The sequence below is a fragment of the Prionailurus viverrinus genome, chromosome B1 (assembly GCF_022837055.1).
Source record: "Prionailurus viverrinus isolate Anna chromosome B1, UM_Priviv_1.0, whole genome shotgun sequence".
Taxonomy (NCBI): domain Eukaryota; kingdom Metazoa; phylum Chordata; class Mammalia; order Carnivora; family Felidae; genus Prionailurus; species Prionailurus viverrinus.
The window spans coordinates 138,672,552-138,698,615 of NC_062564.1; the positions used below are offsets into that span (position 1 = coordinate 138,672,552).

General features: G+C 37.3%; 1 pseudogene; it reads right to left on the reverse strand.

Moving 5' to 3' along the window:
• Window positions 1-13,179: 13,179 nt before the first annotated feature.
• Window positions 13,180-22,838, reverse strand: LOC125163476 (ferritin light chain-like; annotated as a pseudogene).
• Window positions 22,839-26,064: the final 3,226 nt, after the last annotated feature.

The window sequence follows — 26,064 nt, forward strand, 5'->3', positions numbered from 1 at the left end:
AAAAATTTTTAAATACACTTCTATGTTTTTCATGTATTTATTCTTTAGTTATAATCCATGTAAACATAGGACTTAGAGCCTGTCAAAACCGAGAATAAGTTCACCCTGGCCTAGGTCTTACCTTATTCTTTCAATTAAAAGCTATTTTAATTACTATTAGCATGATGTTTTAGAACACGAAGATACAGACATCAACGAAAGGGTTTTTTTGTTGTTCCCCAACCAACACAGTGACATTCGGTCACACCGTATCATATCACTTTCAGTTCTCTGCTGACAGTGGGATTCTTTCCTTTTTTTTAAATCTTCAACCCCAAGAGAGGAGGGTCTTGGTGTTAGTGGCAGGTACAGAGATTTACCAATGACCCATAGCCAAGTTCCACAATACTACTAGACTAGTGTTACTGTTGTTCAAATCTTTCTATTTAAATTCTCCTGGGTATAAATATTTGCCCCTTGATGAAATCATCCCTCTCTTCATTTAGAGACACAGGGGACAAATTTCTCTCCTTTGCCTTTTAATAGAATCAATCAGATGCTCTTAACCAGGAAATACATAGGCATTAGGCATTAATTACTGTTCTCTTGGCAATTCTGGAAAAGGTATGCAAATTTTTAGTACAATTTAGGAACAGTGGTCACAATTTATTAACTACATTTGTTGCCATGAGAAAAGAAAAAGCATTACATGAAGATGTCAAAGGTTCTTAAAATTATTCCATAAAATGCTCCTAAGATCATACTCTATTTTTTTATTTAGTAGTACATACATTTCCATGCATTAGCACATTCCTCCATATAGGGTAATAATATGTACTCAAGTGTATGTCTATAACTATATTAGAATTATCAGACATGATTTTTTCAAAAAGTATTCCATACTTCTGTTTTCAGCAATTATGGCCTAAGTAATTCAAACCAATCCTATGGAAGACCAGCAGGATGCAAAATATTTTTAAATATCCTTAAGAGAGCTAAAAAGATCATGAATAATTCACCTGGCTAAAATCTAATCTAAGAGAATGTTAAAACCAGGAGAATAAGCCTAGCACTCAAAGTTGGGTTTGATGGCCTTACCAATGGGCACAGAAGTCAAAACCCTAGGCCACCCCCAAGGGGAGACTCTGATACCCCAATTAGTCAAATTAAAGGCTTACAAAAGACAAGAGAACCCAGTTTCCTTACCTGGGCAGTTAAGGGAACTTTAATCTCAGAATTTAGATTAAGATAGTTCTAGTAAAGTAAGGGGCCTCAAGTGCCTGGAAAAGCAAATGAAAATAATTTCTTCATCCTTGATTTCTGATTGTTTCTATGAATGTTTTTTCAAACATAATAACCAATACATAATAAAATCCACCATAAGTGAGAACACAGTGAACAAACCCAGCAGATATTAGGCCCCCCCATGCTTATTACATTGAAATAAAATATAAGCTTGAAAATATTTCCAAAGAAGAGGAAGCTATTAAAGCAACATAGTAGTGGCACCTGGGTGGCTCAGTTGGTTGAGTGTCCAACTCTTAATTTTGGCTCAGGTCATGATCCCAGGGTCACGGGATCAAGCCTGGTGTTGGCTCCACACTGAGCTTGGAGCTTGCTTGGGATTCTCTCTCTCCCCCTGCCCCTCTTTTTAAATACATTTTTTTTTAAAGCAATAGTAGATCTGATAAAGTATCAGAACTTATACAAATAAAACAATACAATAAATGAAATTAAAAACCAAGGATGGATGAGTCTGAAAACAAGAGTAGATGCAACTTAAAATTAGTAAACTGAAGGACAGATGAGAAGAAACTATCTAAAATGTAGCATGGAAAGACAAACACATGAAAATTGCCATGGCGAACAAATGACATAAAGGATATAGCAGCCAGCTGAAAAGGTGAGCAAGGTGCATGGCTGAGGGATGGGAGAGGGGCACTAAGGTCTTCCTGCAGGGAGGCCTGCCCCCTGCCCCCAGAAAAAGAGACAGAATAAGAGGCAATATATGAAGAGAAAATGGCTGAATTTTTTCCAGAATTGATGAAAAACAATCTACAGATTCAATATACCAACAAATTGCAAGTAGGAAAAATACAGTGAAATCTATACAGAGATACATCTTGGTGAAGCCAAAATATTTAACAACAAAGAGAAAAACCTTAAAGGCAGCTAAATCTAGATCCAACCACCAGTAACAAGGAAATACAAGAAATGGAGACACATGTTAAATTACCATGAGAATGCAACCATCTAAATCTGGAATATGGAAAATTCAACAATTAGAATGTTCCATTTCTTCAACAAATAAGTGACTTGAAAAAAGTGTGCAGTGAGGTGGTTCCAAGAGTAAAGAAGACTTATGGAAAGCAAAATTATTATCGCAAGCAACCATTTAATGTACAAATCATTATGCCTTAATTATGACATTGTACGGATTATATGCAAAATGGAGAGAACTTCCCCATGTCTGGAGAATTCTTATCATAGGAGGCCTGGCAAGAAGTAAGGAGAAACACTCAAAAAAATATTTTTAAGACATTTTTGGGGGGCACCTGTGTGGTTCAGTCAGTTAAGCATATGACTTCAGCTCAGGTCATGATCTCATGGTTTGTGAGTTCCAGCCTGCATCAGGCACTGTGCTGATGGCTCAGAACCTGGAGCCTGCTTCAGATTCTGTGTCTCCCCCTATCTCTGCCCCTTCCCTACTCATTCTCTGTCTTTCTCTCTCAAAAATAAATAAATATTAAACAAATATTAAAGATTTTTGTTTGTTGGTTGGTTTGGTTTATTTTGAGAGAGAGAGAGAGAGAGAGAGAGAGAAAGAATCCCAAACAGGCTCTGCGCTGTCAGCATAGAGCCAGACGTGGGGCTTGAGGTCATGAATTGTGAGATCATGACCTGAGCTGAAATCCAGAGTCAGACACTTAACTGACTGAGCCACCCAGATGTCCCTAAAATAGTAATTTAATAATCACCTTCCCAGGCTCACAGCCAGAGCACAGATTTGTGACCTATCAATCAAAATCCTCCTACATTAGACTTGGAGACAGGGAGCTAGTGAATCAAAGTGATTTAGTGGAGTCAGTGCTAGGACAGGTGGCAGCCATGGTTGCAGGTACTTTCTTAAAGGAGCTAATTTCCTAAAGGTTCTAGTGGCAGCATCTGTGTGCAACAGGAGCAGCAGTAGAAACAGAGGAATCCTTATGGAACCAATTCTGTGGTATGATTTGGAAATTGTTCCTGGATGAGAGTTTCAAAGTGTGGCTTTCCAACTCTCCTAGAGGGTGTGAGATACTAAAATAGTCATTATTAAATTACTAAATTTAGTAGTCATTATTAAATATATATGTATATGTGTATATGGAGTAGATATACAACAGACAGTAATCAGAAGCACTTACAGAACAGCAGAGTGAGGACATCCAAAATTTCATTTCGCTATAAAAGCAATGAGGGCAGTGGCAAAAAACTGTCAAATTCAACTTTTTTTTAGGTCTCTGGAAATAGTCTTGCAACAATCCAAGATTCTTTTTTTGTTTTGTTTTGTTTTTAAATGACTGACTCAGAACTTTATGGTGTTGTAACTCCCCTTTAAGGGAATATAATGAACAATTGTATACCAACAAATTAGCTACCCAGGTGAAGTGAACACATTCCTAGAAAGATAAGAACTACTGAAACTATATAAGAAGAAATAGACAAATTGAACAAGAGATTGAATTAATAGTTTTTTTTAAAACTTTCTATGAAGAGGGGTGCCTGGCTGGCTCAGTTGGTAGAGCATGCAACTCTTGATCTTGGGGTTGTGAGTTAAAGCCCACATTGAGGATAGAGATTACTTTAAAACTTAAAAAAAAATTGAAGAAAGTATTTTTTAAGTTTATTTATTTTGAGAGAGAGAGCACATGAGCAGGGGAGGGACAGAGAGAGAGGGAGAGAGAGAGAATCTCAAGCAGGCTTTCCACTGTCAGTGTGGATCCCAACACAGGGCTTGAACCCATGAACCATGAGATCATGACCTGAGCTGAAATTAAGAGTTGGACACTTAACCAACTGAGTCACCCAGGTGCCCCCAAATAAAATTTTTTTAAACATAAAATGTACAAAATTAAAAAATAAAAATTTTAAGCTAAAAAAAAAAAACCTTTCGGGGCGCCTGGGTGGCGCAGTCGGTTAAGCGTCCGACTTCAGCCAGGTCACGATCTCACCGTCCGTGAGTTCGAGCCCCACGTCGGGCTCTGGGCTGATGGCTCGGAGCCTGGAGCCTGTTTCCGATTCTGTGTCTCCCTCTCTCTCTGCCCCTCCCCCGTTCATGCTCTGTCTCTCTCTGTCCCAAAAATAAATAAACGTTGAAAAAAAAAATTAAAAAAAAAAAAACAAACTTTCTATGAAGAACCTGATGCTTCACTGGTGAATTTTACCAAAATGTTTAAAGAATTAACAGACAGCCCCCCCCCCCAATAATTAAAACCAATCCTTCATGAACTCTTCCAAAAAACAAAAGAGGAGAGAACACTTCCTGACTTATTCTATGAGACCAGTATTACCCTAATATCAAAACCTGGCAAAGGTATAACAAGAACACTACAGATTAATATCTCTTATGAATATTTATACACCTAAAGTCTTAAAAAAAATCTAGGAATTCTAGGAAAATTCTAGTAAAGAGAATCCAGCAACATATAAAAACAATTACACACTATGACCAAGTGGAATTTATCCCAGGAATGCAAGGTTGGCTTAACATTTAAAAAATCAATGCCACATAACATACCATATTAATATACGAAAGAACAAAAACTATATGATAACATCAACAGTTGCAGAAAAGCATTTGACAAAATCCAATGCCCTTCCATGATAAAAAAAAAAAAAAATCAACAAACTAGGAATACAAAGTGTTATGAACTAAATTGTGTTCCCTTGCTAAAATTCATATAAGTCCCTAACCCCCAACTGTATTTGGAAATAAGACCTTTAAGGAGGTAATTAAGGTTAAATGAAGTCATAAGGGTATGATCCTAATCTGATAGACCTGGTATCCTTATATGAAAGGGAAGAAACACCTGAGATCAATCTCTTCCTCAACACACATACACAGAAAAGGCCATGCTAGGACACAGCAAGAAGGAGGACATATGTAAGCCAGTAAAAAATGCCTCACCAGAATTCATCCCTGCTGGCACCTTGATCTTGGACTTCTACCCTCCACAACTGTGATAAAATAAATGCCTACTGTTTAAATCACCCAGTTTGTAATATTTTGTTATGGCAGCCTGAGCAGACATATAGAAGGGAACTTCCTCAACCTGATAAAAACTATCTAGACAACGCCACAGCTAATATCATGCTTAAGAAAGACTGGATGCAAAAAAGAAAACAAAAACAAAAACAAAAATACTGAATGTTTTCTCCCTAAAATGAGTAACTACACAAAGATGTCAACTCTTGATGCTTCTATTGTACTGAAGTTTCTAATCAAACTGGTTAGGCAAGATTGAAAAATAAAAGGTTTCCAGATTGAAAAAGAAGTAAAATGATCTCTATTTGCAGATGACATAATCTTGTATATAGAAAATCCTAAAGACAACACAAAATATTGGAAGTAATGAATGAGCTCAGCAAGGTTGCAGGGTACAAGATAAATACACGAAAATCAGCTTTATTTCTATACATTAGCAATGAACAATCCAAAAATAAAATTAAGAAAACAATAATTTTTATAATAGCATCAAAAAGAGTGAAAGGCTTAGGAATATATTTAACAAAATAAGTGTAAGACTTGTAAATATCTAACTATAAAATATTGCTGAAAGAAATGAAAGAAGACATTGTTAAATGGAAATCCTGTGCTCAGGGACTAGGCTTAATGTTGTTAAAATGACAGTGTTCCCTAACTTGATCTATAGATTCAATGCAATCACTATCAAAACCTCAGCTGCATATTCTGCAGATATTGACAAGCTAACCTTAAAATTCTTGTGTAAATTTACATGACCCAGAATAGCCAAACAATCTTAGGGGAAAAAAAGAACAAAGTTGGAGGACTCACCCTTCCTGATTTCAAAACTTCCTACAAAACTTCCTTCAAAAACTTCCTACTATATTAATCAAGACAGTGTTGTACTGGCATAAAGATAGACGTATAGATCAATGAGATAGAGTTGAGGGTACAGAAATAAATCATTATGTTTATAATTAATTGAATTTTGACAATGTTACCAACACAATTCAATGGAGGAAGCATAATATTTTAAACAAACAGCATTGGAGCGCCTGGGTGGCTAGGTATATTAAGCATCCGTCCAACTTTGTCTCAGGTCATGACCTTGAGGTTCACAAGTTTGAGCCCTGCATCAGGCTCTGTGCTGACAACTCAAAGACTGCACCTTGCTTTTGATTCTGTGTCTCCCTCTCTCTCTGACCCTACCCCACTCACACTCTGTCTCTCTGTCTCTCTCTCAAAAGTAACTAAAACATTTTTTAAAAGTTAAACAAACAGTATTGGGGCAATTTGATATCAACATGCAAAAAAATTGCATTTGGACCCATACTTCATAACATATACGAACATTAACTGCAGATAGATATAACATCTAAATACAATAGCTAAAACTATAATATTCTTAGAAGAAAATGTAGAGGCATAGGAGTAAATCTTTGTGTTTAGGCAACACTTTCTGAAAGAAAAAATGCAAAAAAAAATAGATAAAGTGGATTTCATCAAAATTAAAAACATGTACTTCAAAGGACAACATCAAGTAAGTAAAAAGGCAGCACATAGAATGGGAGAGCATATTGCAAAAACATATATGTGATAAAAAGACTTGTATCTAGAATATATAAGGAACACTTACAACTCAGAAAAAAAAACCCAATTGTTAAATGTGCAAAAACATCCAAATAAACATTTCTCCAGAGAAGATATGCAAATGGTCAAAAAGTACATGAAAAGATATTGAACATCATTAGTCATTAGGGAAACGAAAATATCAAAACCACAATGAGATACTGCTTCACACACCCTAGGATAACTAAATAAAAAAAACAGACAATAACAAGTTTTGGTGAGAATATGGAGAAATTAGAACCCTCATATATTATTGGTTGGAATGTGAAATAGGAGCAACTTTGGAAAACAATGTGACATAGTCCTCAAAAAGTTACATGTAGAATTATCATAGGGCCCAGCAATTTCATTCTTTTTTTTTCAATATATGAAATTTATTGTCAAATTGGTTTCCATACAACACCCAGTGCTCATCCCAAAAGGTGCCCTCCTCAATACCCATCACCCACCCACCTCTCCCTCCCACCCCCCAGCAATTTCATTCTTAAATATATACCAAAAAAATGTAAACATGTCCACACAAAAACTGGTACTTAAGTATTCATAGTAACATTATTCATAATAGCCAAAAAATAGAAACAATCCAAATGTTCATCAATTAAAGAATGGATAAACAAAGTGTGGTATATCCATATGATAGAATATTATTTGGCTGTAAAATATCATAGAGCACGTAGTACATACTACGACATGGATGAAACTTGAAAACATCATGCTAACTGAAAGTAGCTGGACACAAAAGGTCGCATACTATGTGGTTCCATTTATGTAAATCCATAAAGACCTAAAAAAGATTAACAGTTGCCCAGGGGCTAGAAGAAGATGTAGAAAATTATTGCTTTTATGTATGAGATTCTTTTTGGGTGAAGAAAAAGTTGTAAAGTGGTGATGGTTGCATAACTCTGTGAACTGCAAACCATTAAATTGTACATTTAAAAAAGATGAGTTTTTTAACTATATGAGTTATATCTCCTTCAAGTTATTACTAAAAAAATACAAATCCATCCAGTACAAATTATATGCCTTTATTTGAAACAGATTCAATCAACTATGACAAGACAGTTTTAAAACACATTAAGTTAAAATACGGACATCACAATAGTACATAGTTATTTTTTAGAAAGTTCTTACCTGTTAGAGATACATACAAAAAACATTTGTGCTAACATGGTATGGTATATGGTATTTACAGCATAAGAAGAAAAACATAGAAAAAAAAAGATAGGAATAACACTGATAATTTTTTTAAATAGGTGATGGGTACATGAGTCCTTTATATGATTATTTCTAGTCTAGTGTATTCTTGGAAGTTTTCCTTTAAAAATATGAAAAAACTATAAATAAGGGAGTAAAATAACAAGCAACTGGGGAGAGAAGTATTATTTCCAAAGGAGCAGCAGTAAGGCTTATAGATGACTTCTGAGTGGAAAGTATGGAAGTCAGTCGACAGTGGAATGATATATTTACTATGCTGAAATAGGCTAACTGTGACCAAGAATTCTCTATCAGCCAAACCTTTTTCAAGATTGGAGGTGAAATTAAGATATTTTCTGGAAAAAAAATTAACACTTCACCATGAGGAAGTTTTCACTAAAGGAAATGTTAAAGCCTAAGTAAATATAGAAAATAAGTGAATCCCAGAGAAAAGTACTGAGATACAAAAAGAAATGGAAAGGAGTTAGTGTAAATGTGGGGAAATGTAAATGAATTTTCACTGTGAAAAAATAGGGGCACCTGGGTGGCTCAGTCGGCTAAGCGTCCAACTTCAGCTCAGGTCATGATCTCCCAGTTTATGGGTTCAAGCCCCATGTTGGGCTCAGTGCTGACAGCTTAGAGCCTGGAGCCTGCTTCAGATTCTGTGTCTCCCTCTTGCTCTGAACCTTCCCTGCTCACACTCTGTCTCTCCCTCTCTGCCAAAAATAAATAAACATTAAAAAAAATTTTTTTAAAGAAAAAGTAAATGTTCATAAAGAGGTATGTGTTCTTGTATACATTCCACCATTTTTATAAGATCATGGTTACAATTTGGGGTTTTCAGAATTCAGTTGGTATGAAGGAGGCTATAAATAGCTTTGCATAATATTTTTTATTCCTTTGGATTTGAGTAATTCTTGTACATTTCTCAAAGTAGTATACCTGTATATCTATTGTGCTCTCCAAAAAGGCTGAATAATCTACAGGGCTACTTATAACATATTTGTACTAATTCATTTTATTCTTGTGTGTGTGCCAACATTGGTCTTTACTTGTTTTTTCTAGTTTAAGAGAGAAACAATGTTAGCTTAAGCCCTTTTAGTTTGCTTTCATTATATCTTAATATGACTGAACTAGTTAGTTCCTAAAATGCAAAATAAATTTTATTATCCACCTTATAATTGTGTTACTGAAGTAGGATACTTTGACTCTGTCATTTTGGACATTCAGAATATTTTCATATACCAGTATTTATTCTTTGTATTAGCCATAGTGTGGAAAGTTGTTACATCATATAGGAACTGACCTAAGTATGTGGAGAAATTAGACTGGCCAAATATTAGACCATCCAGTACAATGGAGGAAGCTTGAGTAATTACACACAAAAACTGTGTAATTTTCTCATGGATTTTCTAAGAGAGAAATACAAATTATCAGTCTTTTGTTAAATCCAAAATGAATATTACTGGTATGAATGACATAAAATAAAAATAATTTCAGCTAAAACTGCATATGGTGAAATTAATGATGTAAATTTTATTTCTAAAAATCACATCTCTTTTCATATCATGGAAAATTTTACATATTGACCCAGGAAACCTTAGAAATATTGAACTAAAAGACAATACTTTCAAGGTACCTGAATGGTTCAGTTAAGGGTCCTTCTCTTGATTTTAGCTCAGCTCAAGATCTCATGGTTTGTGGTTTTGAGGCCTGCATGGGGCTCTGCGCCGACACTGGGGAGCCTGCTTAAGAATCTCTCTCTCTTTTTCTCTGCACTTTCCCACTTGAAAATAAATAAATAAACTTAAAATTTTATTTTAAAAACTTTCAACTGAAAGAAGGAAAAACTTTATTAACTAAAACTTGAAGAACAAAATCTTTTTTTGACAAAATTTAGATGTGAATATTAGAGCTGGGAAAATGTGATTTGGTAGACATTATGGTCATAAAAAGAAATGATAGTGGGGTGCCTGGCTGGCTCAGTTGATAGAATATGCAACTCTTGATCTCAGAGTCATGAGTTCAAGTTCCACATTGGGTGTAGGGCTTACTTACAAAAGAAAAGAAAAGAGAAGAAAAAAGAAAAGAAAAGAAATTTTAGTAGCAAAATCTTCAATGATAAAATTAGACATGGGCAAAACATGACTGAATCTTCAAAATAAAGAATTGATTCTGATTAAATAATTTCAGAGACATAAAAAGAAAATGAAAAACATTAGAAATGTTTTTACTGCTCTACATATGAAATTAAAATTTTAAATTTACTTTATATTCACCTAGAGATTTGATAATTGATCAAATTAACATTCTATTGAAATATTTTTTTTTAATTTTTTTTTAACATTTATTTATTTTTGAGACAGAAAGAGACAGAGCATGAACGGGGGGAGGGCGAGAGAGAGAGGGAGACACAGAATCTGAAGCAGGCTCCAGGCTCTGAGCTGTCAGCACAGAGCCTGATGCGGGGCTCGAACTCACGGACCGTGAGAACGTGACCTGAGCGAAGTCGGACGCTCAACCGACTGAGCCACCCAGGCGTCCCTCTATTGAAATATTTTTAATAAAAAATATATGATAAAAATTTTTCTAATTTCAAAATAGTGGTATAAAAACTTTTTTAAAATTTAATTTAGTTTTTAAAATTTACATCCAAGTTAGCATATAGTGCAACAATTATTTCAGGAGTAAATTCCTTAGTGCCCATTTGGCCCATCCCCCCTCCCACAACCTGTCCTGCAAACCTCTGTTTGTTCTCCATATTTAAGAGTCTCTTATTTTTGTTCCCCTCCCTGTTTTTATATTACTTTTGCTTCCCTTCCTTTATGTTCACCTGTTTTGTATCTTAAAGTCCTCATATGAGTGAAGTCTTATGATATTTGTCTTTCTCTGACTAATTTCACTTAGCATAATACCCTTTAGTTGCAAATGGCAAGACTTCATTCTTTTTGATTGCCGAGTAATACTCCATTATTTATATTTGTGTATATATATATACATTGTGTATATATACATACATTTGTATGTATACAATGTGTATATATATATATATATACAATGTGTATATATATATATACATATATATATATACCTCACATCTTCTTTATCTTTGTATATGTATATATATACATTGTGTATATATACAATGTATATATATATACAATGTATATATACACAATGTATATATACAATGTATATATATATACAATGTATATATACACAATGTATATATACACAATGTATATAATATGTACACAATGTATATATACAATGTATATATATATAAACAATGTGTATATATATATAAACAATGTGTATATATATATATATACACAATGTGTGTATATATATATATATATATATATATATATATATACACTCACCCCACATCTTCTTTATCCATTCATCCATCAATGGACATTTGAGCTCTTTCCATACTTTGGCTATTGTTGATAGTGCTGCTATAAACATTGGGGCGCATGTGCCCCTTCGGAACAGCATATCTGTATCCCTTGGATAAATACCTAGCAGTGCAATTGCTGGGGCATACGGTAGTTCTATTTTTAATTTTTTAAAGAACCTCCAGACTGTTTCCCATATTGGCTGCACCAGTTTGCATTCCCATCCCAGCAGTGCAAAAGAGATCCTCTTTGCATCCTCGCCAACATCTGTATTGCCTGAATTGTTAATGTTAGACATTCTGACAGGTGTGAAGTGGTATCTCATTGTGGTTTTGATTTGTATTTCCCTGATGATGAGTGATGTTGAGCATTTTTTCATGTGTCAGTTGGCCATCTGGATGTCTTCTTTGGAGAAGTGTCTATTCATGTCTTTGGCCCATTTTTTCACTGGATTATTTGCTTTTTGGGTGTTGAGTTTGATAAGTTCTTTATAGATTTTGGATACTAACCCTTTATTTGATATGTCGTTTGCAAATATCTTCTTCCATTCCATCAGTTGTCTTTTAGTTTTGCTGATTGTCTCCTTCACTGTGCAGAAGCTTTTTATCTTGACGTCCCAGTAGTTCATTTTTGCTTTTGTTTCCCTTGCCTCTGGAGACGTGTTGAGTAAGAAGTTGCTGTGGCCAAGATCAAAGAGGTTTTTGCCTGTTTTCTCCTTGAGGATTTTGATGGCTTCCTGTCTCATGTTTAGGTCTTTCATTCATTTTGAGTTTATTTTTGTGAATGGTGTAAGAAAGTGGTCCAGGTTCATTCTTCTACATGTCTCTGTCCAGTTTTTCCAGCACCACTTGCTGAAGAGACTGTCTTTATTCCACTGAATATTCTTTCCTGCTTTGTCAAAGATTATTTGGCCATATGTTTGTGGGTCCATTTCTGGGTACTCTATTCTGTTCCATTGACCTGAGTGTCTGTTCTTGTGCCAGTACCATACTGTCTTGAAGATTACAGCTTTGAAGTATAGCTTGAAGTCTGGGATTGTGATGCCTCCCGCTTTGGTTTTCTTTTTCAAGATTGCTTTGGCTATTCAGGGTCTTTTCTGGTTCCATACAAATTTTAGGATTGTTTGTTCTAGCTCTGTGAAGAATGCTGGTGTTATCTTGATAGGGATTGCAATTGAATATGTAGATTGCTTTGGATAATGTCGACATTTTAACAATATTTGTTCTTCCTATCCAGGAGCATGGAATCTTTTTCCATTTTTTTGTGTCTTCAATTTCTTTCATAAGCTTTCTATAGTTTTCATTGTATAGATTTTTCACTTCTTTGGTTAGATTTATTCCTAGGTATTTTATGGTTTTTGGTGCAATTGTAAATGGGATCGATTCCTTGATTTCTCTTTCTGTCACTTCATTGTTGGTGTGTAGGAATGCAACCAGTTTCTGTGCATTTATTTTATATCCTGCGACTTTGCTGAATTCATGGATTAGTTCTGGTAGTTTTTGGATGGAATCTTTTGGGTTTTTCATATAGACTATCACATCATCTGCGAAGAATGAAAGTTTGACCTCCTCCTGGACAATTTGGATGCCTTTTATTTCTTTGTGTTGTGTGATGGCTGAGGATAAGACTTCCAATACTATGTTGAATAACAGTGGTGAGAGTGGACATCCCTGTCTTGTCCCTGACCTTAGGGGGAAAGCTGTCAGTTTTTCCCCACTGAGGATAATAACATTGGGTCTTTTTGTTTGTTTGTTTGTTTGTTTGTTTGCTGCAAAAAAGCTTTATTGTTTTCATTTGGTCCATGGCTTGGGAGAGGGCTCTAGGTTGGTTAAAAAGCTGCCTAGTGGCTGCAAGGAGAGACTCAGGCACAAGCCCTGACATCTGCGGGGAATGCCAGAGGGACCCTCTCAAAGGCTGCTGGGCTCCAGAGACTTCTAGTCGTGCTTGAGGGTGAGACTTTCGAAGAGATACTCGCCCAGGTTGGCCTGGGGGCCGGACAGCCTGCGGAGATTAGTCAGATGGTCGCCCATCTTCTTAATGAGTTTCACCTCCTCATCTAGAAAGTGATTCTCCAGGAAGTCACAGAGATGGGAGTCTGCAAGGGCAGAACCCAGGGCATGCAGATCCAAAAGGCCCTGGTTCAAGTTCTTCTCCAGAAGCAGGGCGGCTTCCATGGCGTCCAGGGTTTTACCCCACTCATCTTGGGAGGGCTTCTGCATGTCCAGGAAGAGGGCGCGGTCAATGCGCTGGTTTTGCATCTTCAAGAGACGCTCTGGCGCCCTCCCGCTTCTCCTCAGCCAACTCGTGGAAGTGGCCCACGCCCTCCGGAGCCACATCGTCACGGTCGAAATAGAAGCCCAGAGAGAGGTAGGTGTAGGAGGCCCGCAGATGCATGTTGACCAGGCGGTTGATGGCGGCCTCCACCTCGGTGGAATAATTCTGACGAATCTGGGAGCTCATGGTTGGTTGGTAATGAGGAGCTAAGTCTCCTCATTACCCACTGAGGTAATGAGGGTCTTCATATATGGCTGTTATGATCTCAAGGTATGATCCTTTTATCCCTACTTTCTTAAGAGTTTTTATCAAGAAAGGATGCTGTATTTTGTCAAATGCTTTCTCTGCATTTATTGAGAGGATCATGTGGTTCTTGTCCTTTCTTCTATTGATGTGATGAATCACACTGATTGTTTTGAACCAGCCCTGTATCCCAGGTATAAATCCCACTTGGTCCTGGTGAATAATCTTTTTTAATGTGTTGTTGGATCCAGTTGGCTAGTATCTTGTTGAAGATTTTTTGCATCCATGTTCATCAGGGAAGTTGGTCTATAGATGGTATAAAAACTCTTAATTTCGGGGCGCCTGGTGGCTCAGTTGGTTAAGCGGCCGACTTCAGCTCAGGTCATGATCTCGCAGTCCCTGAGTTCAAGCCCCGTGTCGGGCTCTGTGTTCACAGCTCAGAGCCTGGAGCCTGTTTCAGATTCTGTGTCTCCCTCTTTCTGACCCTCCCCTGTTCATGCTCTGTCTCTCTCTGTCTCAAAAATAAATAAACATTAAAAAAAAACCAAACTCTTAATTTCATATTAGATTGGGGCATGAATGGGTTAAAAATATTATTTTTATTTGTTGATTTTTTTCTTTTGTCTTCATTTCCTGATGACAGCCTTGTGAAATAACTTCAAAATTTTATTTACTACTACAATTCAGATGTACAGGGTAAAAAACAAAAGTTGTTTTTTTGTTTTCCTCTTACACTGGACCTTTTATTCAGTGGAAATATGACATTCTAGTCAATCCTGATATTCTGGGATTCTGTGATTTGTTTGTTCCAAATAATAATTCATGGCTATGTAATAAATCATCATAAGGCTGTACCATAATGCATTTGTTACCCCCACTGATGTATATTGGAGTCTGGCCAATTTCCCACCAATAAAACAACACTGTAGGGCACAACACAATTGTGCGTTTGTTTGGGATTTTTTTTTTAAGATTTTACTTTTAAGTAATCTCCACACCCACCATGGAGCTTGAACTGACAACTCCAAGATCAAGAGTCACATACATGCTTTTCCAACTGAGCTAGCCAGGCACTCAACCACAATTTTTTTAACCTAAAATTAATCTGCCCTCCCTCTTCTTTAGTGGGAAAGAAAATTATTAAATATCCAATCCAGGATAAGCTTTGTCTAAATGATCCATTCAGATTCATTAAGCCCGTATGAAGAGTCTCTGGAGTGAGTCAGATAGCAAAACAGAGTCTTATGCAAGGTAAGGTAATCATGGGGGTGATATCTCACCACCTTTGCCGTATTCTGTTCATTAGAAGCAATTAAGAAATCCCATCCACAGTCAAGGGTAGATCATTAACAAAAAAGCGTGCATATGAGGAAGAGGGGATAATGGGGTGTTTGCCACCTTAGAGTTTATCTGACATAGTTGGAAAGAAAGAAAGTTAAAAAGAAAGATAATATACTTAGAAGAAAAAATGATAAATTCAAGGCACAAATTCAGGTGGCTGGAGTAAGTAAATCCAAACATAACAGAAACCATGGCATGGATGAATTAAATTCAAATGATATAAGACAGAATGGGTAAAATAAAGACACGTTAGATGCCATTTATAAGAGATACATCCAAAAGAAAATGATGCAAGAAGGTTAAAAATTGTGACATTGGTGGGGGGGGGGGGCGGTGCGCCTGGGTGGCTCAGTCAGTTAAAGGTCTAACTCTTGGCTTTGGCTCAAGTCATGATCTTGTGGGTTCCTGGGTTCAGCCCCATGGCGGGCTTCACGCTGACAATGCAGAGCCTGCTTGGGATTCTGTCTCTCTCCCTTTTCTCTCTGCACTCCCCTGCTTGTGATCTCTCGCTCTATTTCTCAAATAAATAAGTAAACTTAAAAAATATATGTTGACATCAGGAAATATACAGCATTACAACAATATACTAACAATACTGGTATAAGGGAAAAGTGAATTCAAGGTAAAAAGCAAAGAAGGTAATGTGAAATATCTCATATTAATAAAAGTATAAAACGCAAGGAAGATATACTGGTTTTGAACCTTTATGAACCAAACACAATTCAAAACACAGAAATCAGGCCAGTTTCACTAACGTCAATGCAATAAAATTAAAAGAAAATAACAGTCATTAAGAAATCCAAACATGTTGAAATTAAGAAATACTGTATTAAACGTATATACAGCCTTTAACCTGTAACCTAACTTTAAAAATGTTTTAATATGAAAAAGATCGGGATGCCTGGGTGGCTCAATCAGTTAAGCATTTGACTCTGGCTCAGGTCATGATCTCACAGTCTGTGAGTTCGAGCCCCAGGTCGAACCCTGCGTCGGGCTCTGTGCTGACAGCTCAGAGTCTGGAGCCTGCTTCAGTTTCTGTTTCTCCCTCCCTGCCCCTCCCTTGCTCGTGCTCAGTCTCCCTCTCTCTCAAAAATAGATAAACATTTAAAAAATGTTTTAATGTGAAAAAGATCATTTTAGAAAAGACAACACACCATAGAGACTATCGTTTTAGACCCCTGCTCCCCCTGTGCAAGCTACAATTATTTCTCTCCCCACCCCCCATCTGCTAGGAGGAATACATCTGTAATTCTAGGGTCCCCTCCTCCACACTTTCTTTTACATTTCAAAGAACAATGATAGATATATTTAGCTGTTAACCTATTTAACTCTCACACTAACCTGATGAGAGAAATCCAGCTTAGAGTGTGAAGTAACTTGCTGAGTACAAGTTGATGAAAACTTCGGCAAAGGCATCTAATTTGTCCAATGTCTCATCCTTTTACAGCCAGGATTTCAAACGTGAATGTGTAGAAACCTGTGCCCTTTTATGTGTGCAACATTGCAGTTTTGTATTCAGAGTTGTTTTCCCTAGCTTGGATCCTTATGGAAAAGTTTATCAAGATGCTCTAGTGGCATCTGGGTGGCTCAGTTGGTTGAGCCTCCAACTCTTGATTTCAGCTCAGGCCATGATCTCATGGTTTGTGGGATAGAGCCCCACGTCAGGCTCCATGCTGACAGCGTGGAACCGACTTGGGATTCTCTCTCCCTCTCTCTCTGCCTTTCCCCTGTAGACCCACACTCTCTCTTCCTCAAAATAAATAAATAAACTTAAAAAAAAGATCATCTATATACCAGTATATACCCCTTAAGTATATTCAACCAGTAAGAATTGATTTATAATATCTCAATCCTATTTTTTTTTTTTTTCTGTCCTGAATAGTGTTAGAAAGAGCATCACTTTTTGGCAGGCTTTAAACTTGAGAAAGTATTAAATTGGCTGGAGCTGGCGAAGTAAAAATATGCCCTGCTATGTGTCAGTCTAGGAGGACAGATACAGATAAAGTTAGCACAAATTTAACAAGGAATAATAATGTTCCCCCCAGAGACATGGTGCAGTGGTAAAGTATCAAAACAGCCCCCTATGTTGAATGACTTGATGCTTGAAATCATAGACTAGAAACTTTGCTGTTTGAAATAACATCAAGAAGAATGAAATATCCCACTCTTTCTCAGAGAATCTAAGGCCCACAGAAGCAAAACTGATTTGCAGTCCAGGTGTGGAACTTCAGAGAAGAGGTTTCTGAAGACAATATTCCACCCTTACTTCAACTTTGCAGTTTTCAAAGAAACAGGTGCCTGTTCAATTTTGCAGTCCAGATCTGACCTTGCCTCCTTTATATATGACCTTGCTTTGCTTTGATCTTAATAAAACACTACTTCATTTAAATCTCGCCTAAATGTCACTCTTCCCCCAAGTCCTATAACTCATTTTCTCCTTTGTTTAGTGGGACATCCCATAGTTTCTCCATGTGCAGTGTCTCTCATTGCAACAAATGAGTGAATCTCACTTTGTTTGACTACAGGTTTGTCCCAGATGGTCTTTGGCTGATTGGGCCAGAACAATTACTACCACGGATGGCTAAGACCCTCCTGCTATGACTCGGACCTCCATTCAGTAAGAACATGCACATCTGAGACCATTTGAGTTACCCCTGCTCGAGGGCTCTCTGTCCTTGATTGCATGGATTTTGTGCTATATCTGGACTTTTATGATCTCTCTGTCGCTTCAGGGTCATGCTGATTTCTTGAGTAAATAGGCAGGGCAACTTATCCTTGGGGTTAGGGTCCAAAACTCTGTGATGCTTTTATTTTTGACCAGCTGTCAACCAACTTCTAATGGGTTGCCTACTAATGAATTTGCACTGCTCGCTGACATAACTTCACAGAGGATGGTTTGGAGTTGTAGTGGCTACTCTGAAGATTTTTGACATAAATTATATTTTTCATTTTGGAGATGCCTTAGAATGAAAAGGGGAAAGAACCTCTTGTAAGGGGATTGTCTACCTTTTCTTTTTTCTTTGTTTCTTTGTTTCTTTGTTTCTTTGTTTTATTCTTTCTTTGTTTCTTTACTTTTCTTTCTTTCTTTCTTTCTTTCTTTCTTTCTTTCTTTGGAGCCCAAGCTAGGGAGAGGGGCAGAGTGAGGGAGAGAGAGAGAATCTCAATCTCCATGCTCAGCATGGAGCCCAACACAGTGCTCCACTCTGGGATCATGACCTGAGCCAAAAGCAAGAAGCTTAACCAAATGAGCCCCCCAGGTACCCTGGGACTGTCTATCTTATCTGTCTAAAAGAGATTTCTTTTAAGGAAGACTCCCTCCTTCCATAAACATCCTTCATTTCCATTCTTACTCTTTGACTTGATAAAATTGCCAAGAGCCCAAGTTACTGTTTAAACCAGTTGTTAACGACTCGTGTGTGTGTGTGTGTGTGTGTGTGTGTGTGTGTTGAAATGAGTTTTTCTAAATCTAAACTTTTTTCTCACCTTGCAACAGAAAGATTATTAGCCTTTCTCCAATGATAATTTTGTATTTGTCTAAAGCTTGTTCCCACTCACTTTTTCCCCCTTCTGTCCTCTCCCTCTTCCCCTCACTTGAGAAATTTTAAAGGTGGATTGACTAGAAAAAAAATCATTCTGTTGCCATCTACACAGTTTAGGAATACCTAGTCCATGTAAATAATCAAACATCTCTAAAAGAAAGAAAAAGTAAACTGTGTTTTATTGTATAAAATTAATGCTAACACTATATTTTAACTTTTATAGGACTAAAATTAAAATTCTCATGCTTTAATTTATATAAATTTTTATATTGATCTTATAAGTTAAGTAAGTTATACTTTCTAATAATTGTTTAAGATTAAAAATATAAAATGGTTTTTATTTAAAAATTTTTTTTTAAATTTTTTAAATTTAAATTCAAGTTAGTTAACATATGGTGTAGTCATGGTTTCAGGAGTAGAATTTAGTGATTCATCACTTGCCTATAACACCCAGTGTGCATCCCAAAAAGTGCTCTCCTTAATGCCCATGATCCATTTAACTCATCCCCCCCCCCCAACCTCCCCTCCAGCAACCCTCAGTTTATTCTCTATATTTAAGAGTCTTTTATGGTTGCCTCTCACTCTCTTTTCATCTTATTTTTCTTTCTATTCCCCTATGTTCATTTGTTGTGTTTCTTAAATTCCACATACGAGTGAAATCATATGATACTTGTCTTTCTCTGACTTACTTCGCTTAGCATAATACACTCTAGTTCCATCCACATTGTTGCAAATGGCAAGATTTCATTCTTTTTCATTGCCACGTAGTATTCCATTGTGTATATATACTACACCTTCTTTATCCATTCATCAGTCGATGGACATTTGGGCTCTTTCCATAATTTGGCTATTGTTGATAGCGCTGCTATAAATATTGGGGTGTATGTGCCCTAAAGATTTTTTTTTAATTTTTAAGTAATCTCTATATCCAATATGAGACTCAAACTCAAAGATCAAGAGTCACATACTCCACCAAATGAGCTAGTCAGGCATCCCTGGGTTTGTTTTATCAGCTTAAAATTTGTAAAGATTATCTAAAATGTGTGCTCAAAAATTAGGTAGATATTTCTTAGTTTACTGTCTTCTAGGCTTCTCTATGTTTGGACAAAACAAAAGTTGGCTACTTTGGTTAAAGGTAGTAATGTGTGGGGTGCCTGGGTGGCTCAGTTGGTTAAGTGTCTGACTTTGGCTCAGGTCATAATCTCACAATTCGTAGGTTTGAGCCCTGCATCAGGCTCTGTGCTGAATGCTTGCTCAGTACCTGGAGCTTTGTGCTAAATGCTTGCTCAGAGCCTGGAGCCTGCTTCAGATTCTCTCTCTGCCCCTCCTCTGCTCATGCTCTGTCTCACTCTGTCTCTCAAAAATAAATAAATGTAAAACAAAAAAAATAGTAATGTGTGGGGCTAGAGGACTCAGCTGGTTAAATGTTCAACTCTTGATTTTGGCTCAGTTCATGACCTCAGGGTTAGTGATCCAGCCCCACTAACTCAGCACAGAGCCCCACGCAGGGTTCAAACTCACGAACCCTGACATCATGACCTGAACTGAAGTTGAACGCCTAACACACCAAGCCACTCAGGTGCCCCTGTTTTTAATTTTTTGAGAAACCTCCATATTGTTCTACTGCAGCAGTTTACATTGCCACCCACAGTGCACAAGTGTTCCCTCTTCTCCACATTCTCACCAATACTTGTTATTTCTTGTCTTTTCTCTCTCTTTTTTCCTTTTTATTTTTAAGTAAGCTCTGTGGCCAATGTGGGGTTTGAACTCACGACATGGAGATCAAGAGTCACATACTCCAATGACTGGGCCAGCCAGGCGCCCCATTTTTTAAAAATTAGTGCTTCAACAGCAACTTTTTTAAAATTTAATTTTTATTTATTTTAATTTATTTTTTAAAGTAATCTCTACACCGAATGTGGGGTTTGAATTCATGACCCCAAGATCAAGTCTCACATGCTCTACTGACTGAGCCAGCCAGGCGCCCCTCTTGTCTTTTTAATAATGGTCATTCTAACAGGTGTGAGGTGATATCTTATTGTAATTTTGATATACATTTCTCTGATGATTAGTGACATTGAGCATCCTTTCATGTGTCTGTTGGCCATCTATGTGTCTTCCTTGGCAAAATGTCTATTCTGATCCTCTGCACATTTTTTAATCAGATTGCTCTTTTTTTTTTTTTTGGCTATTGAGTTATATGACTTCTTTATATATTTTGAATATTAGCCCCTTATCAGATAGATGATTTGCAAATATTTTCTCCCATTCAGTAGGTCACCATTTCATTTTGCTCATGGTTTTGTTTGCTGTGCAGAAGCTTTTCAGTTTGATGTAGTTCTACTTGTTTATTTTTTCTTTTGTTGCCTTTGATTTTGGTGTGAGATCCAAAATCATTGCCAAGGCCAATTTCAAGGAGTTTACTGCCTGTTTTCTTTTTTTTCCTAGACATTTTATGGTTTTAGATTGTATATTCATGCCTTTAATCCAATTTGAGTTAATTTTTGTGTAGGATGGAAGATAGTAGGCTAGTAAAATTGTTCACAGTGGCTTCTTATGAGCTTTTTTAAAAATTTTAAATTAAAAAAATTTTAATGCCTATTTTTGAGAAACAGAGCTTGAACGGGGGAGGGGCAGAGTGAGGGAGACACAGAATCTGAAGCAGGCTTCAGGTTTTGAGCTGTTGGCACAGAGCCTGACATGGGGCTTGAACCCCTGAACCAGGAGATCATGACCTGAGTCGAAGTTGGACACTTAACTGACTAGGCCACTCAGGTGCCCCTCTTATGAGCCTTTGTATTTGGTAAGTTACATTTCCATTTTCATTTGTCTCAAAATATTTTTTGATTTCTCCTTTTAGTTCTTAATAAAAGTTCTTTTATTTTTTAAAGTAATTTCTAACCCAATGTGGGGCTTGAACTCACAACCCTAAGAATAAGAGTTGAGTATTCCACTGATTGAGCCAGCCAGGCAGCCCATAAATAGGCCTTTTTTACAGGGATGCTGGGGATGTGTTTCAGTCTGCTGTCTGTGTAATACCCCACGGGTGGCATCCTGTCAAGAACTGTCTTTGATTATTATAGTCCTGTGGGATCCAGGAATGCATGCCCTGTCCCCAACCATAGCCACCAGAGCTAGGTGATCAAGGAACATCCCCGTGTGGATTGCATGTGCCTGCCAGTTTTCACAAGCGCCTGGAAGAGCACATGGCTGAGGCATGACCACAAGCACTATCAAGATAGAGAGAGAGCACAAAAATGGTGCCTGTCAGCACGTAAGTCCCCAGAGAGAGTCCCAACAGAATTCTGCCCCTCTGGCAGATGCTTTAAGATTAGCAAATGAATCTCCTTCACATATAGTCTAGGTGCTTTTCACACTACTGCTTTAGTGTTTATCCTTGGGTCAGGTGAGTTTGTGCACAAGCCCTGTAAGAGAAGTATCTCAGTTCCATATATTTGAGTCTCCTGGATATGAACCCTGTTGGTTTTCAAAGCCAGACATATTGGGGATTTTTCTCTCTATTGCAGGTTTCAAGGTTTGGGGTGCCTGACATAGGACATAAACTCCTTCTCCGAATCTCCAGGTTTGTGAGATCCGTCCCTACTGTGGGGGTTGAGGCTTTTGGCAAGACTCCCTCTCTTACTCCCTCTCAATGTGGCCTTTTTACTATCTGTTGTAAAGGAGCTATTTAGCTAGTTTTCAAGTCCTTTTCAGGGGGAATTATTTCATACGTATCTGTAGACTTCGTGTGTCTATGGAAGAAGTGAGTTCAAGAACTTCCTGTGATGCCATCTTGCTACAATTTCTTTACTACAAATTGTTACATGGATGATAATCTTTCTATTTTTCTTTTTTTTTCCAATCTTTTTTTTTTTTAATTATAGTTGACATACAATGTTAAAACATGAGTTTCAGGTGTACCACATAGTGATTGGACAAGTCTATATACTATACTGTACTTACAACAAGTAAAGCTACCATCTGTCACCATATACAACACATTGCAATACTATTGACTGTATTCCCTATGCTCTCTTCATTCCGTAACCGGAAGCCTGTATCTCCTACTCCCCTTCACCCATTTTGCACATTTCCCCACCCTCTTTCTCTCTGGCAACCATTAGTTTGTTCTCTGTATTTGTAGGCTGTTTCTGCCTTTTTTGTTTGTTCATTTTGTTTTTTAGATTCCACATCTGAGTGAAATCATATGGTATTTGCCTTTCTCTATCTTACTTATTTCATGCAGCATAATACCCTCTAGGTCCATCCATGTTATTGCAAATAGCAAGGTCTCATTCTTTAAAACAAAACAAAACAGGGGCGCCTGGGTGGCGCAGTTGGTTAAGTGTCCGACTTCAGCCAGGTCACGATCTCGCGGTCCATGAGTTCGAGCCCCGCGTCAGGCTCTGGGCTGATGGCTCAGAGCCTGGAGCCTGTTTCCGATTCTGTGTCTCCCTCTCTCTCTGCCCCTCCCCCGTTCATGCTCTGTCTCTCTCTGTCCCAAAAAAAATAAATAAATGTTGGAAAAAAAATTTAAAAAACAAAACAAAAACAAATAACCACTGCACACATTTTGTTTTGTATGTGGGAAACAAATTTAGTCACTAAAAATTTTTTTAAAATCTCATTCTTTTAATGGCTGAGCAATATTTCATTGTATGTATACACACATCTATCAGCGGACACTAGGTTGCTTCCATATCTTGGCTATTGTAAACAAAGCTTCAATAAATATGGATATATTGTTTAAAACATTATTTTTATTTTTATTATTATTTTTTGGATATTCTTTTTTAAAAAAGAGTCAAACTAGAATTTGGATTTTCTTTTCGGAAAATGACCAAGTTAATACATGCATAGATATCAGATGTTCTTTTTTTTTTTTAAATTTTTTTTTTTTCAACGTTTATTTATTTTTGGGACAGAGAGAGACAGAGCATGAACGGGGGAGGGGCAGAGAGAGAGGGAGACACAGAATCGGAAACAGGCTCCAGGCTCCGAGCCATCAGCCCAGAGCCTGACGCGGGGCTCGAACTCCCGGACCGCGAGATCGTGACCTGGCTGAAGTCGGACGCCTAACCGACTGCGCCACCCAGGCGCCCCCAGATGTTCTTTTTAATCACCAAAATATCCTACTAATTCTTTGGACTTCTGGAATGCTCTTGAATAATTTTGACCAAAAATACTTTACTTTTAAATTAAGTTCCTGCGCGCCTGGGTAGCTCAGTTGTTAAGCGTCTGACTTCAGCTCGGGTCATGATCTCACGGTACTTGAGTTCCAGTGCTGCATCAGGCTCTGTGCTGACAGCTCAGAGCCTGGATCCTGCCACAGATTCTGTGTCTCCCTCTGTCTGCCCCTTCCCCAGTCACACTCTGTTTCTCTCTCTCACTCTCAAAAATAAATAAACAGTAAAAAAATTTTTTAACAATAAAAAAAATAAATTCCTAGCACTCGCTGTTCTTTATTGCTGTGGCTTTTAAGTATTTATAATAAGTATATCTTGAGTTTTAGGAATTATGACTTCTGTTCATATATTGCCACCTCTGATAATTCTTCTTGATCTTTTCTTTACCATATTAAACTGTATATTCAGAATAGTAAAAATACTGGAGAACCTGGGTGACTAAGTGGGTTAAGCATCCAACTATTAATTTTGGCTCAGGTCATGATCTCATGATCTCATCACGGTCGAGAGATTGAGCCCCAAGTCAAGCTCCAAGTTGGGCACAGAGTCTTAAGATTCTCTCTTCCTCTCCCTCTGCCTACCCCCCCCCCCCACAAAGGAATAGTAAAAATATTAAGATGTCTTTTGTGCTTAAAATATTTTGAGGGTTCTTGGAATGTTCATCAGGTAACACAAAAATTTGTTCCTTCACCTTACAAAAAGGAAGACAAACTGGAAATAATTTAGTTTGTTTTGTATTTTTCAAAATTTCCTTAAACTATGTGAAAGCTTTTTCCTGCACAAATAGCAAAGACTAATATTAATAATAATACAAATAAAAAACAAGAAAAAAGGGAAAAATCCATACCCTTTATATTTTTTATCCTTGTATGCTACCAATATTTTCTTTTTTTTTAACTGGAATTTTCTTTTTTCTGAGTTAAATTTAAATCCCAGTTAGTCAGGGGCACCTGGGTGGCTCAGTTGGTTAAGTGTCCAACTCTTGATTCCCGCTCAGGTCATGACCTCACGATTGGTAGATTCGAGCCCCGTATCGGGCTCTGTGCTGGCAGTGCAGAGCCTGCTTGAGATTCTCTCTGCCTCTCTTTCTGCCCCTCCCTGCTCTCTTTCTCTCTCAAAATAAATAAAAAAATTTTTTTAAATAAAATGAAAAATAAAATAAATTCTAGTTAGTTAACATACAGTGTAATATTACTTTCAGGCATATTATATAATGGTTCAGCACTTCCCTACAACACCCCAGTGCTCATGACAACAAGTGCACTCCTTACTCCCCATCACCTGTTTAACCCCTGTACCCTCTCTCTCCCTGGTAACCATCAGTTTGTTCTCTATGGTTAATAGTCTATTTCTTGGTTTACCTCTCTTTTTTCCCCCTTTGCTCATTTGTTTTGTTTCCTAAACGCCACATATGAGTAAAGTCATATGGTATTTGTCTTTTCTCTGAATGATTTATTTCACTTAGCATTTTACTCTCTAGCTCCATCCATGTTGTTGCAATGACAAGACTTTATTCTTTTCTTTGGCTGAATAATATTCGATTTTATATATATATATTCCATATACTCTCAGTTTTCTATAATGTGTACATATTATTTTTATTTTTTAAGCTTATTTATTTATGTTATTTTGAGAGAGAGAGAGAGACAGAGAGAGAGCGTGAGCAAGTAAGTGCAAGTGGGGGAGGGGCAGAGAGAGACAAGAAAAGAGAGAATCCCAAGCAGGCTCCACACTGTCAGCCTGGGGCCCAACACCTGGCTGGAACTAATGAACTGTGACATCATGACCTGAACTGAAATCAAGAGTCAGACGCTTAACCAACTGAGCCACCCAGGCTTTATTTATTTAAAAAAAATTTTTAATGTTTCTTCTTTTTTTTTTTTTATTTGAGAGAGAAAGAGACAGAGAGAGACAGAGACAGAGCGTGACTGGGGGAGGGGCAGAGAGAGAGGGGACATAGAATCCGAAGTAGGCTCCAGGCTCTGAGCTGTCAGCGCAGAGTCCGATGTGGGGCTTGAACTCGTGAACCTCCAGAGCATGACCTGAGCTGAAGT